This window comes from Lissotriton vulgaris, chromosome 7 (genome assembly GCF_964263255.1).
Source record: "Lissotriton vulgaris chromosome 7, aLisVul1.2, whole genome shotgun sequence".
NCBI classification, from domain to species: Eukaryota; Metazoa; Chordata; class Amphibia; order Caudata; family Salamandridae; genus Lissotriton; species Lissotriton vulgaris.
The window spans coordinates 1282453079-1282467869 of record NC_141695.1 but is presented as its reverse complement, the minus strand read 5'-3'; the positions used below and the strand labels follow the sequence as shown (position 1 = coordinate 1282467869).

Below are 14791 nucleotides of genomic sequence, written 5' to 3'. Positions count from 1 at the left end.
CCCAGGTGACCTGGACGCTCAAAGATGGCGCTCGCGCTTCCTCCCAAGCCAAGATGGCGCTGAAACCCACAACCTCCCGGATCTGGCATTTGTTCATTTTTCCGAGTCCGGTGAATAGTTTAGGGAATTTGTGTATGATGTCCGAATCATCGCTTACCCTATATAAAATTTCGACCAGCCTAAGACGCTCCGCAGTGGGCAAACTGAGGAGACAGTCAGCTTCCGGGCCTTCAATGACAAGCACAAGACCACCTCAGTGCCAGCCTATGTACATAAGTGTGGTTGCAAATTTTCCCAGGCATGGGAGAGGTTTCTTCGACATCCACGTGAACACTCTGACATGGGCCGGGCTCAATGTGGGTTGTGGTTTCCTTTTGTTGTATTCAGTTACAGGGATATAGTTCAGTGATGCCCCACTGTCCAGTAGGAACTTGGTTTCATGAGTTCCCACACTGATGTCTAATCTTGGGTATTTTTTTAGTCGGTCTGGATCAGCTACCATGCTGGCATACTCGTCAGTGTACACCGATTCCAAAGACGCTGACCGAGATTCTCTGGATGGAGACCTTCTCACCCATTGGGACCTGCGAGACTCTCTGATGGAGTGTGAGGACACCGAGGACGACTCCGGCCAATCCTGCACCGCCTTTGCATGATGTCGCCTTATGTCTGGTCGAGACGATCTTGTTGGTTCTTTCATCCGTTCTTTGCGATATTCTCCACACATAGCCTCAAAGTGATTTTCCCTTCCGCATTTACGGCACTGCTGACCAAGTGCTAGACAGACATCGATGTGGGTACGACTTTCCGCACACAGATAACATTTTCGTGGGTGCTCTTGTTTCTTGTCTCCACGGCCAGACTCATGGCGTCGGCGCCCTGTGTACTGTTGGCGGGAAGACGGCCTGGATGACCTCCATCGATCCCGAGAGTGTATATGAGTGCTCTTAGCTTGTACACGATAAGTTTGTTCCTGTCTCTCACTGTGTCCCGTCTCCATTCTTCTAGCATGTTCCTCTGCTTGGTCATGCACCCGGGTCATCTCTTCAATCTCATCAAGGTTGTGACTCTTCCTTAGTAGCCGCCTTCTGAGCGTTTCAGATTGGCACCCTTCAATTATTCGCAACCTTATGGCATCCTCCGTGGAGAACGTGTCAAACTCACAGTACCGGGACAGTCGTCATAGTCTCATTATGAACGTGGTCATCAGTTCCTCTTTTTCTTGACGGGCTTGGTGAAACATGTATCTTTCATAGTCCACATTTCTTTTATGTAAAAACTTTTTATTTAACGCATCTCGCACCTTGACATATGATCCTGTTTCAGCTGTCGGCAATTCCTTTAATAACTTACTGACTTCTTTCCCTACTAGATTTCGTAATGCAATTAACTTCTCATCGTCATCCGTGACGTTCGATTCTTTCATATAGTCCTCAAAGTCCTCAAACCACACCTGCCATCTGGGGCCCATGGCCCCTCCAGCTATTAGGGCCAGTGGTTCTGGAGGACGCAGATATTAGACACCGGTTGTGGCTGGCGTGGTCGCCGCCGTGCCCGCCACGTTCCGGTGCGGTGACGTCGACATCTTTGATTTATGTCCTGGTCCCTCTGCCTTTGCTCGTGCTTGTGTGTCACTCTTGTATTTGCTTGTGCTTGTTTTCTATTTCTCCTTTGCGTTTGCTTGTGCTTGATTTCTTTTGCTGTTAACTTTGCTTGTGCTTGTTTGCCGGTTCTCCTTTTGCATTTGCCTGTGCTTGTTACTTTTGATGTTGCCTTTGCTCGTGCTTGTTGTCTGTTTTTCCTTTTGTATTTGCTTGTGCTTTCTATTCTGTGGTTTGCTACCTGACTTCAAGATGGCCGCCCTATGCTTTTAATAGGGACTGGGACTACTGCCTGACTTCAAAATGGCCGCCGTCGTGTAAATCTCGTTTCCCACGAGACTTTGGGCTCATTCATTCCTTCAAGCTCACTCTTCAACCGGCACTCACCGGCAACCGGCTCCACAGCAGGCAATCCCTCCACACGCTCCTCGGACTTCGGAGCAACAGGTAAGATCGGGGTGGGCTCCCGATCTTCGTTTCCTCAGCCACCCTCTGCGACCTCACGCATCCGAGGTGGGCACCCGGTCCCAGCACTCGACTGCGCGATTCAGACGGGTGATTTCAGCGCTCAACAGCGCTTTGCTAATTAGGCTTCTCCTGCCTGGGCTCCACGCGACCAGCTGATCGCGGAGCAGTGGGCGCGTACCGCTGGCCGTATACTCTCGGCGGCGGCCTCCTGTACAGCACACGTGTCGCGACGGCGACTTCCACGGCGTGCTGTCTGGGACGGTTCACTCACTCATCGTCAGGGGTTCAGGGGTGGCAGACTGCACCATCCCACTCTCGTCGCCAGCTGTAGCGTCCTGCTACTGAATAACGACGCTACACAGTTATTCTTATTTACGAGCTCTTTATTCTACTTCTTCACGGTTACTCGTCCCTACTCTAACTGAACCTTTCCTGTTGCTGCCCCTCCTCTTCCTCTGTCCCCCTAGCTCCGCCCACCAACAATTAGACTGCACACAGTATTACAGAACCTATCCTCTCGCAATTTGGTCACGCACAATGCTTTCCTATAGGGTGACCAGATGGCTGCACCTCCCTGGATGTCCAGATGAGGGCTCATTTGCTTCCCTGATCCCAGCAAGGGCTCCAGGAGGTCGGACACGTTTCGCTCCAGGAGGTCGGGCACTTTCGGTGCAGTCTGACTCCCAGAGGGGAAGCCTTGAATGGAGCGCCCAGGCCGTCTCGGCGCCCGGGCAGTAGACGGACGGCATCGCCTTCCTCCCACCTCTCCTGCACCCCGCAGGTGTGCGAACATTTTGGAAAAGTTGCCCGTGACTCTTGGTGGATCACTCGGCTCGCAAGTTGATGAAAAACGTAGCTAGGTGCGAGAATTACTGTAAATTGCAGGACACATTGATAAGCGACACTTGGAACGCACCATGCGGGCCCGGATACCTCTCAGGGTTACGCCTGTTTGAGGGTTGCTTGATCATCAAGCACCCCTGGGCTTCCCTGGGATGCGGCTGGGGCTGTTGTAGGGTTAGCTGCACTTCCCTCCCTTCATCCCCCATAAGGTCAGAGCACCCGATCGCCCGTGGCAGGGTACCTTACTGGGTCTTGCCACGGAAGCATTCCACTGGTGCGCCTAGCCCCACCCAGGGTGTGTGCCGCGCGTGGCTGTCTGTGGTGTCCCACCTGTTGCCCGCACACACATGCCTCAGGCACCCACCTCCGTGGCTGGCTTCCCAGGGAGGGCGAACCCCCTCCAGATCCGATCCGGGAAAAGGGAGTGCATGCTGGCAGAACCACAGGCCCCTACTCTGGCAGGGGCCTGGCCTTCCCCGGCGGCTCCCCCCGACGCTTTGGAATTTTTTCCAACTACGACCTTTGATGAGACGTGGCGACCCGCTGAATTTAATCTTATTACTATGCAGAGGAAAAAAAGAAACTAACCAGGTTTCCCCCATGAATGGGGAGTGAAGAGGGAAGAGTCCAGAACGGAAAATGTGGCGTACAGAAGACTGGCCCCCTGAGCAACGCTGGAGAGTCGAAGTCCTTCTAATCCAAGCTCACCCCACAGTCGGTGTTAGGCCTGTAGCAGCCCCCGGCACGCCGGGATCGGGTCTTCTTGGAGTCGGGATGCTTGGGAATGCAGTCCAAAGCGGGTGGTAAACTCCATCTAAGGCTAAATACAGTACTTGTTAGCTATCGGTCTTGCGCACGTAAGGGAAAGTTGAAAACAACTTTGAAGAAAGAGTTCAAGAGAGCGAGAAACCGTCAAGAGATAAATGGGTTGGGTCTGTGGAGCCCACCCGGAGTATTCAACATGGCAGGAAGGTCGGTGGCCTGGGAGTTCTGCATCCTCTCGGCAGGACTGCCGCCCGGGCAATACCCGGCCCCCGCATGGCTAATTTCCGCGGTGGCAGTGTGCCGCAACCGGCTCTGGGTCGGCTGGGAACGCTTTGGAGTGGCAGGTGGCCCTCCGCTCCAGTGGAGGGTATTACAGCCCCCCTGGCAGCTTTGCCATGTCCGCAGGGCAGAGGGAGATTCTACCACCTCCGTGCCCTCCCCCGGGTACCCGCTCCTAGCCGCGCTTCAGGGCGTGCTGGGGCAGGGAAGGTGGCTGACCCCCTGCTCCCGGTGTGACTGTCGACTGGGGCAGACTGTGCTCAGTGCACCCCAAATGCGTCACGCCGCCTGGCGGAGAGGCCCATACCGGGCACCAGGGGTCTGCGGCAATGTCGGTTACCCACCCAACCGGTCTTGAACCACAGACCAAGGAGTCTAACATGTATGCGAGTCAGAGGGCCGAGCGAAACCCTGTGGTGCAATGAAGGTGTGGTCCGGGGCACACCGGCTGAGGTGGGATCCCACTGCGCTTCCAGCAGTGGACGCACCACCGGCCCGTCTCGCCCACTCCATCGGGGAGGTAGAGCATGAGCGTGCGTGATAGGACCCGAAAGTTGTGAACTATGCCTGGGCAGGGCGAAGCCAGAGGAAACTCTGGTGGAGGTCCATAGCGGTCCTGACGTGCAACTCAGTCATCCAACTTGGGTATAGGGGCGAAAGACTAATTGAACCATCTAGTAGCTGGTTGCCTCCGAAGTTTCCCTCAGGATAACTGGCGCGCGGAGCCCCCAGTTTTATCTGGTGAAGTGAATGATTAGAGGTCTTAGGGCCAAAATTATCTCAACCAATTCTCAAACTTTAAATGAGTAAGAAGCCTGGCTCGCTGGAGTGGAGCCGGGTATGGAATGCGAGTGCCTAGAGGCCACTTTTGGTAAACAGAACTGGCGATGCGGGATGAACCAAACGCCGGGTTAAGGCGCCCGATACCAACGCTCATCAGACCTCAGAAAAAGTGTTGATTGATATAGACAGCGGATTCCAACTTCCATGGCCACCATCCTGCTAAGGAGTGGGTAACAACACACCTGCTGATCAACCACCCTGAAAATGGATGGCGCTGAAGCGTCGGGCCCATACCCAGCCGTCGCCGGAGCTCAGAGCTGCGGGGGCTAAGCCGCGATGAGTAGGAGGGCCACTGTGGTGCACATTGAAGCCCGGGGTGAGGGCCCAGGTGGAGCCATTACAGGTGCAGATCTTGGTGGTAGTAGCAAATATTCAAATGAGAACTTTGAAGGCTGAAGTGGAGAAGAGTTCCATGTGAACAGCAGTTGATCATGGGTCAGTCAGTCCTAAGGGATGGGTGAGTGCCGTTCGGAAGGAACGGGCGATTACCTTCCGATCGGCCAAGGGCAACGGAGGCCGTCGGGTTCAGATCCCTGAACCCAGAGTGGCAGAGACAGGCGCCCTCAGGGGGTCCAGTGCAGTAATGCAAACAATCCCGTAGAAGCCGCCAGGAGCCCCGGGAGAGTTCTCTTTTCTTTGTGAAGGGCGGGCGCACTGGAATGAGTTCGCCCTGAAAGAGGGGTTTGAGCCTTGGAAAGCATTGCAGTTCCTGCGGCGTTCAGTGAGCTCTCGCTGGTCCTTGAAAATCCAGGGAAAGATGGTGTAAATCTTGGGCTGGGCCGTACCCATATCCGCAGCAGGTCTCCAAAGTGTACAGCCTCTGTCATGTTAGAGCCAATCCTTATCCCGTAGTTATGGATCTGACTTGCCAACTTCCCTTACCTACATTGTTCCAAGGGCTGGCTGGGGTATGAAGCAGGGCTGGGTGTGCACTGCGGCTTGAGGAGGCACCGCCCTCCAGGGTGAGGGGTGATCTGGATGCGAGCCGGTCCCTTCCTTTGGATCGCTCCAGCTGCAATGGTTACCTATCCCCATGCACCCTCCCCAGGGCGCGGGCTAGTGTTCTGCCCCGGCCGGCACCTAGCAGCTGATTTAGTCGGATTCCCCTGGTCCGTACCAGATCTGTTTAATTAAAACAATGCGTCAACACCCGCCTTGGGCCTTTGTGATGCTATTTGATTTCTGCCCAGTGCTCTGAATGTCAAAGTGAAGAAATTCATTGCAGCGCAGGTAAACAGCAGGAGTAACTATGACTCTCTTAACCAATTCTCAGTTGTAGTGGCCTTTACCTCCTAGTGGTCCAGCCGGTAACTGCCTCTATAGTGCTAGACTCTGCGTAGAGAAGTCTATAGAGACATGCTTGCTGCCAGGATAGAACCTTATTTGGCCTGATAGTGAGAAATGGCGAAGGAGACAAACACAATTCCAGATGGGGTAGTTCCTGGAGTATCAAAACCCCATTAACATGGCGTGAGGAGGAGCTGTCTATTCCAGAAATCATTAACCTCCTCATTGAATTTGACAAACGAGCACCTCCTTCAAACAATGCAACACGCAACAACGATTCAGATCACGATATAGGCCCAAGTTCATCCTTCGAAGCAGAAGAAGACACAATAGTAGACCTCAGCGAAACCATCAAGTTTGTGGCCTTCTCAACCAAGAATAACATTGTTACAACCAACTTTGAAAATCTACCTGATGTGTACGAGGTCATCAAAGAATTAATAACAAAGAAAAGTGACTACACAAAAAAGTCACATATTGGAAATATCCAAACGAAAAGTATAAATGTGAATTGTGTGGAGACATGTTTCCCATTTCTTTATGCTTTTTGGAGACATATTGGGAACTTTTAAAGGCTTCTATCTCAAACCTTATTGCTCAAAATGTGACAAAGAAGCTGAATACCACAATATTGCATGCCATTATGCCAAATGTAAAGGAAGACCTCAAAAAGGAGAGCTGCCATTCCTGTGCAGCTTCTGTGACCTCAGATTCGGATCAAAGATTGGAGCTTCACAACATGCTCGGCATGAGCATCGAAGAGCACAAAATGAGGCTAGCCTAGCAGCTCTAGCAAGTAGCAAACCATCAAAATTATGGTCACAGGAAGAAATACTGCTATTAGCAGAATTCGAAAAAGTATATGAGAACAAGAGAACCATTAACGCACTGAAGGTGCCGCACTTTGACAATAAAAACAGAAAACAAATTGCCGAATTTTTGCTCTCATCCCTTCTATCTCTTCTTTTTTCTGCAAAGGATGTACTGCAAGCATCCAATATCTCTGATAAAGGCTCTGCGCCTTTCCGTTGTAACTTCCACTTAAATCTCTGAGAATGACTCCTGCGATGAACCAATCGGAAACAAGTGCAAAAAATAAACTGAATGATAGAATCACAGAAGTCGAGAGGTACGCCAAAAACATCCAGCATCATGATGTTGCTATGTATCTGATGGATGAGATAATGACTTATATCATTGGTGTTTTCTGAGATATAAATCCTGTACCAGCAAATCGTACCGAACAAGCAAGCGATCCCAATTATGAACCCTGCTCAAGATGAGTAACAGACTGCCTCAGTATAAAACAAGATAGCAAAAAAATTAGAAAAATGGAAGGCTCAATCTGATACACAAGAAAAACTACGCAAAAGCTAAGGGCAATGTTTTAAAAGGACAAAAAGAAAAATGCCAGGATAATAACTGATGGGGCGGAAGATGCCAATAGCCAAATCAGTGCTGATGAAATCTTCCAATATTATAAAGACATACTTGAAAAAGAAAACAAGAAAAATCCCAAATTCATCCCAATTAATCGGATTCCGGATGAATGGAAAGTTGGAAGAATGGTTATTTAGAGCAGTATAATTTCTTTACACAAAGCCTTTGATGAATCAGATCTAAAGAAAGCAGTGGGCCCTGACACGATTGGCCTGAATGACTTGAGTAACATGCATAACAAGCAACCAAGACTGCTGCCCAGAATCTTATTGTCTTGGTTATCAATGAGAAGAGTACCAGAAAATATTAAAAAGAACCGGTCGATATTAATACCTTAAAATGTACCGATTAGCGAACTTAAAAAAATCAGTAATTAGAGGCCATTTACCATTGGTACGGCATTCATGAAGTTGTTCACGAAAATACTAACTAAAAGACTCACATCTTTCGTCGAAATGAATACGAGACAAAAAGGCTTTATGAAAGTGAGAGGTTGTCTCGAAAATCTGACTCTTCTGCAAAACAACATAAAAGGGGCACGAAATAACAAAAGTTTGTTAGCAGTGGTGTACAGAGATATCTCAAAACTCTTTGTAAAATGTGACCATGGCTGACAGAGTCAGAGTCTTGAAAGGCATAGAGTTCCGTCATACATCAGAGACATAATAAAAGACATACACTGACTCAACAACATTTTTCAAGGGAAAAAACAATGAAGCAATTCCAGAAATAACAATGAAATCGGGAGTTAAGCAAGGTGACTCTTTATCCCCACTGTTGTTTAACATTGCCATGGATCCTTTGAACTGTGATCTTCATCTGACCCGAATGTCCTTGCCGTCTTTCTGGTCTCATTAAGTAAATCACCACTCTCGCCTTTGCCGATGACATCGCAGTACTCAGCAACACCTGGGAAGGAATGAGTACAAATCTGAAAATCATTGAAGAATTCTGTAAAACAGGCTTAAAACTTAATGTGAAAAAAAACACATGGTTTTTATATAAGTCATCATAAAGATAAGATCCTTTTCAATAACTGTAATCCATGGCAATTTGAAAAACAAAATATTGAAAACATTCATCCAGGAGAAAGTGAGAGATACCTCGGATTGAACTATGACCCACACTGGCCGTTCAAACAACAACAAAATGAATGACGTTCTTGTTGACTGGGCTAAAAAATGTGACAATTTACCACTCAAGCCCACACAAAAAATTGAAATTTTATGTCAATATTTGATCCCTAAACTGTTGTTTAAACTGGATATGACAGGAACTTAGGCTAAAACTTTGACATACTTTTTATTGTTTGATCCAGGATGTTTAAACATTTCCTACACCTACCTGCATACACATGTGATGGTCTCCTGTATTCGAAAAGATCCTTTGGGAACCTCAGTATATCAAAGTTATGTACGACGATTGGTCTAAACAAAATCAATAGTTTATTGTAGGGAAGCTCCAGAACATAGCAGGAGAAGTAATCAATGAAAACATTGATAGCATCATCAAAAGACACAAACTCAACATCTTAGACAGTAGATTTTTGAATTATGAATTGAATTTGGGTGCAACATATGATCGGAGGAAAGAGGAATTTGAGAAATGGGCAAATCTCCCTGTCCAAGGGGATGGTATAAAATAATTAGCCAGTAATCCAACCTCAAATTTCTTGATCAGCAAGCACAATAAAATGAAAGAAAATCAATATATAGCTGCCTGAAGTTGAGAGCAAATATTTTGTATACTAGAGAAGCTATCACTAGGGGAAGAAATCGTAGCAAATGTACTTGTTCATACTGCAAAGATGTGTGCGAAACAATTTCACATATTTCAGGTGCATGTCCTAAAACCAAGGACATACGGATAAAAAGGCATAACAAAGTGTTGGAATTTCTCATTGATAGAGCAAACAAAAAAGTTTGGGTGGATGACATACAGGGAATCTCATGTTAAAAATAGTCAAGGTGAACTAAGAAAACCAGATGTAGTGTTCACCAAAAATGGTACTGCTGTAGTGATTGATGTTTCAATGTGTTATGAAAACTCACAGAATTCCCTTGAATTAGCATTCGAGAGTAAAGTTAAATACTATCAGGATCTATTGCAGCAAATCAAAGATCTTACAAAATGTAACACTGTAAAATTTCATGGCTTTATGGTCAGTTGGCGGGGTATTTGGCCTCAATGTAATGATGTTGCTCTGGCTGATCTTGGTCTGCAAATGTCGTTCCCATTCAAGAAGAATTTTGCCTGACTACTTTGATGGACACTCTTAAAATGTGCCAAGTATTCATGGACAAATACATTTCAAGATTAATGCTGAGATGTACACTATCGTACAGCACACATGTCACTCTTACATAACATATTGTTTTAAAATGTTGATTCATTAATATTTAAATGTGTTTAACAATTACATAATAGTTATAGTTAACACAAGAACTAGCATAGATGGGGGTTTTATAGATGTGAATGCTTATAGATGTGTACTTTCTAGCTAGATGGGCAATTTATAGATGTGTATTTTTATAGATGTGTGCTTATAAGTTAGATACAAAGTGTACATCATGATTATTGAAATGTCTTGAATGAAGAATAGGTCTCAAATAATTCCATACACATAATCAATACATATTGCATTTGGTTATTGATGTCCTGCTAATCATACTTAATTTCATAGCACTTCATAGACAATTTGTATATTGTTGGAATAGTACTGCAGGGTGTACTATCTCTGGCCTGTACCTGATCCCAGTTCCAGTGAGGACAGCTTACAGTGTGGCTGTACTCCGGAGCAAACAAATGTTGTATTGTTGGAAGCAAAACCGATTTGGCGCTGATAGGCAGCATAATAACCCAGAATGAGCCACAACGAGGTGGTACAGATAGCCAAATGCCTCGTCATCTAAATAGTGATACGCATGAATGGATGAAGGAGATTCCACTGTCCCTACCTACTATCTAGAGAAACCACAGCCAAGGGAACAGGCTTGACAGAATCAGAGGGAAAAGAAGGCCCGTTAAGCTTGACTCTAGTCTGGCACTGTGAAGAGACATGAGAGGTGTAGGATAAGTGGGAGGCCCTCGGGCGGTGGTGAAATACCACTACTCTTATTGTTTTTTCACTTACCCTGTGAGGCGAGGGGGCGAGCCCCATGGGGCTCGCGCTTCTTGCTCCAAGTGCCTGGAGGCCGCCGAGCACGAACCGCTCTGGGGACATTGGTAGGTGGGGAGTTTGACTGGGCGGTACACCTGTCAAACAATAATGCAGGTGTTCTGAGGCGAGCTCAGGGAGGACAGAAACCGCGCGCAGAGCAGAAGGGAAAAAGCTTGCTTGATCTCAATTTTCAGTATGAATACAGACCATGAAAGTGGGGCCTCACAATCCTTCTGTCTTTTTGGGTTTCAAGCAGGAGATGTCATAAAAGTTATCACAGGGATAATTGACTTGTGACGGCCAAGCGTTCATAGCGACGTCGCTTTTTGATCCTTTGATGTTGGTGAATTCTGCTTCACAATGATAGGAAGAGCCAAGCGTTGGATTGTTCACCCACTAATAGGGAACATGGGCTGGGTTTAGACAATCGTGAGACAGGTTAGTTTTACCCTACTGATGATGTGTTGTGGCAATAGTAATCCTGCTCAGTACGAGAGGAACCACAGGTTCAGACATTTGGTGTATGTGCTTGGCTGAGAAGCCAATGGGGCAAAGCTACCATCTGTGGGATTATGAATGAATGCCTCCAAGTCAGAATCCCCCCTAAACCGTAACAATACTGCAGTGCCGTGGAGCCTCAGTTGGCCTGGGATAGCTGGCCTCTCTCGGGGTGCGGTGCGTAGAGCTGCTCGCTTGGCGACTGGATCATGGATGGAGGGGGGCCGCATCCATCGCCCTTAGTGCGCTGCATATTCGTGGGACACCCGGATCTAAATCATTCGTTGTTGACCTGATTCTGGGTCAGGGTTTCATAAGTAGCAGAGCAGCTACCTCACTGCGATCTATTAAATGTCATCCTCTGAGCCAAGCTTTTGTCTTTTGGTGCATGGGCAGCCATGGACGCCCTCTTCCACCACACCCAGGGGTGGGTCCCTCTGCTGCTGGGATTGCAGGAGGAACGTGGAGGGGACGACGCAGGCCTGCTTGTTAGCTGGGTGACCAGATGGCCTGGGCCAGCCGGGGGCCCCCCTTCCCACAGCTCCCACACAAGTCAAGCAGGGAGGTGAGCAGCCCCGGAGTAAGAGCCTCCGAGCAGTGGCCTTGGAGTGCCTGGCCACCCTCGCCATCATCGGACTGCAAGGGTGACTGGGTCCGGCTGTTTCAGGCCATCTGGGCACTGGGTCATTCTAGGCCATCTGGTCTACTGGCTGCGGGACCAGGTGGCCCTGTGGTTTGGGTGACCAGATGTCCCTGCTAGGCTTGGGAAGCTGGGATCAGGCCCGGGGCTTGAGTTCCATCCAGTGGGCCCTGGCTTGCGGGAGCCGCAATCCTGTAAGCCAGCTGAGGGTCCGGGTGGCCCGGGGAGATTCTCCCTGGCCAGGCTATGGTTCAGAAGCTGGAACAGGGCCTGGGGCTTGAGCTCTGTTTGGCAGGCACCAGGGTGCGTGAGCTTCCTGTCCTGCAAGCCAGCCGAGGGTCTGGGCGCTAGGGTCCACTGATGCCCGGGGATGCTCTCCCCGGCCTTGCTAGGATTCAGAAGCTGGGACTGGGCCCGGGGCTTGGGCGCCATTCAGCGGTCCCCAGGGTGTGGGAGCCCCCATCCTGCAAGGCAGCCGAGGGACCGTGGCTGGGGATGGGGGTCCACCGGGACCCGGGGAGGCTCCCCAGCCTGGCTAGGGTTTGGAAGCTGGGACCGGGAACAGGGCTTGAGCTCCGTTTGGGGGGGCCCTGGGATGTGGGAGTCCCCCATCCTGCAAGCCATCCGAGGGTAAGGGCGCTGGGGTGTCGGGCCCGGGGAGACTCTCTCCGGGTTGGCTAGGGTTCGGAAGCTGGGACCGGGCCAGGGGGCGGGGGTGGCTTGGCTGGCTTACTCCTGCACACACACACACACCACACGACACACCACACACCACACACCCCCCCCCACCCCCACCCCCACCCCCACCCACTTGAGGATGCTGAATACCCTTCTCGTGGCTCCCTCAGTATCATGGGGTGGTGGTGTCCTGGCGGATGAGCTTCTGCCGCACATTTGACAACACACGGTAACTCACTTGGGACACACTTGAGATGGCACCAGGTTACCAGCCTTTATTTGGATAGGTATGGACACACTCGCATGTAGGTATTTGAAGCAGGTTTCCTTGACGCGTTTCGAATTTTCCTCTTCATCAGGGGCTCAGAAAGTTTGTGCTTTGGCGGGCCACCTCCCATCAATTTGTACATAGTCCCACCCCTCATAAGGCGATTTGAATTTTTGTGGGAGTTAATGTGCTACATTTGAACGATAATAAGGGCACTACAATTCCTGCTAGATAAAGTCTGGAATGTATCCTAGCCGTTAGGACTAGACTGGTGCAGAAACAGAGAGGAGTTGGGGAGAGGAGTTAGCATGGTCTTTTCTGTGTCAGGCCAAAGATCACACATGGGCCCCAAAGAATATATGAAAAGAGCAGATATTACATGTGGATACTCTTGGATCTCTCCACAGCCTTTAATACCAATGAACCCAACATCCTAGAACACACCTTATGCCCAAGAAATGGCATCAAGAAATCATCAACTTGTTCAAAGAATATCTGTCCAATAGAAGACATTACCCATTCGCTGCTGGCGTTGGCCAACGCCCGTCGCGAGCACTACCTTTGCAGTGCTGCGCACATCCGTTGGCTGACGCGGCTCTGCCCGCACACGGAAACGCCCGCACCGCTGCGGATTTTACGCCGTGGTTAACGGGTTAAACAATTGTATCACATTTATCTTGTGCTGTAGGGTTCCATCTTTGCCCTTTTACTTTTCACTGTGTACATAGAACCTTCAAATGAGATGTCCTCCAACCCTGGTATCAATATTTGCCAGTACTCCTTACACAGCAGAACCTTAAGCGTGAATGTACAGACAACACTAACCCTGAAGCCAATGGCTATCTGACATGAGCTCATGGCTATACAGGATGAAACCTAAACTTAACACACAAAGCACTAAACTCCTAATACTATCACCACAAATCTTTCCCCGAGATTGTAGTGCTAAACTATAGGCTTTAAATATCTTTACTAGGATTGAACAATCTGCAAAGTCACTAGGATTCTTATTAGACATAGGCAGGCCCGTGCACGCGTCAATAAAGTATATGTCAAAATTTCTCTGTGTCCGTGTGCGGCAGATAATAAAATACTGTATTCATACAAGGCATTTAAACATTTAGAAGAACACAATGGAGTGTTGGCTGGGCAATCGTATGCAATAAAGAAGAACAGACAACACGTGTTTCGTCCGGGGAATACCCCAGGACTTCGTCAGGGCTGTCAGACTCTTGAAAAGACGTAGTCAGTCAGTCCGCCGATTGTACTGCCGTCCCGGCTGATAAGGGTGTGGATACATTTTCTCTAGTATAGTCTCAGGTCAGGAATATTGTCATAAGATGGTGGAGCCGTGTTTCCAGTCGCCGGATGTCAGAAGGTACAGCATACTCGTTGCCTCCATGTCCCTATCTAAAGTGCAGCCTTACACATGGCTCCACCATCTTATGACAGCCCTGAAGAAGTCCTAGGGTATTCCCCGGACGAAACACATGTTGGCTGGGCAATCGCATGCAATAAAGAAGAAAAAACATCACGCCATTGTGTCCTTCTACATGTTTAAATGCATCGTATGGATGCGGCAAATAATAAAATACTGCATTCAGACACAGAGAAATTTTGACATATACCTTACTGATGTGTGCATGGGCCTGCCTATGCTTTGTTGACCCAGTGTCAGTTTTCAGGGGTTTCAAGGACCATCCACCTTCCGGGAGCACCGTCGCACAACTACTGCAGGCATACTACTTACGTACACTAGGTCTAGGCGCCACCACCTACTGCATACTTCAAAGACCCTATCTATTGCATAGCACTGTTTCAGGACCTCCACATTTAAGAAGTCACTGAAAAGGCCAGATTTCAATGGTAGCTATAGTATAACGGTGGACCCTTCATCTCCAAAAATGCATTTAAATATACCGTTCACACATTGGTTAGCAGAGCACTCAATTACTCGAAGCACAATATCACCAGATTACCCAAGGCCTGCCTAACCCCACTCAAATCTATCCTCTAATTCT

General features: G+C 48.7%; 2 pseudogenes; both read left to right on the top strand.

Moving 5' to 3' along the window:
* The first annotated feature begins 2880 nt into the window (after nt 1–2880).
* On the top strand, nt 2881–3031 carry LOC147703417 (5.8S ribosomal RNA; annotated as a pseudogene).
* A 397-nt stretch (nt 3032–3428) lies between these two features.
* On the top strand, nt 3429–11562 carry LOC147703416 (28S ribosomal RNA; annotated as a pseudogene).
* Nucleotides 11563–14791: the final 3229 nt, after the last annotated feature.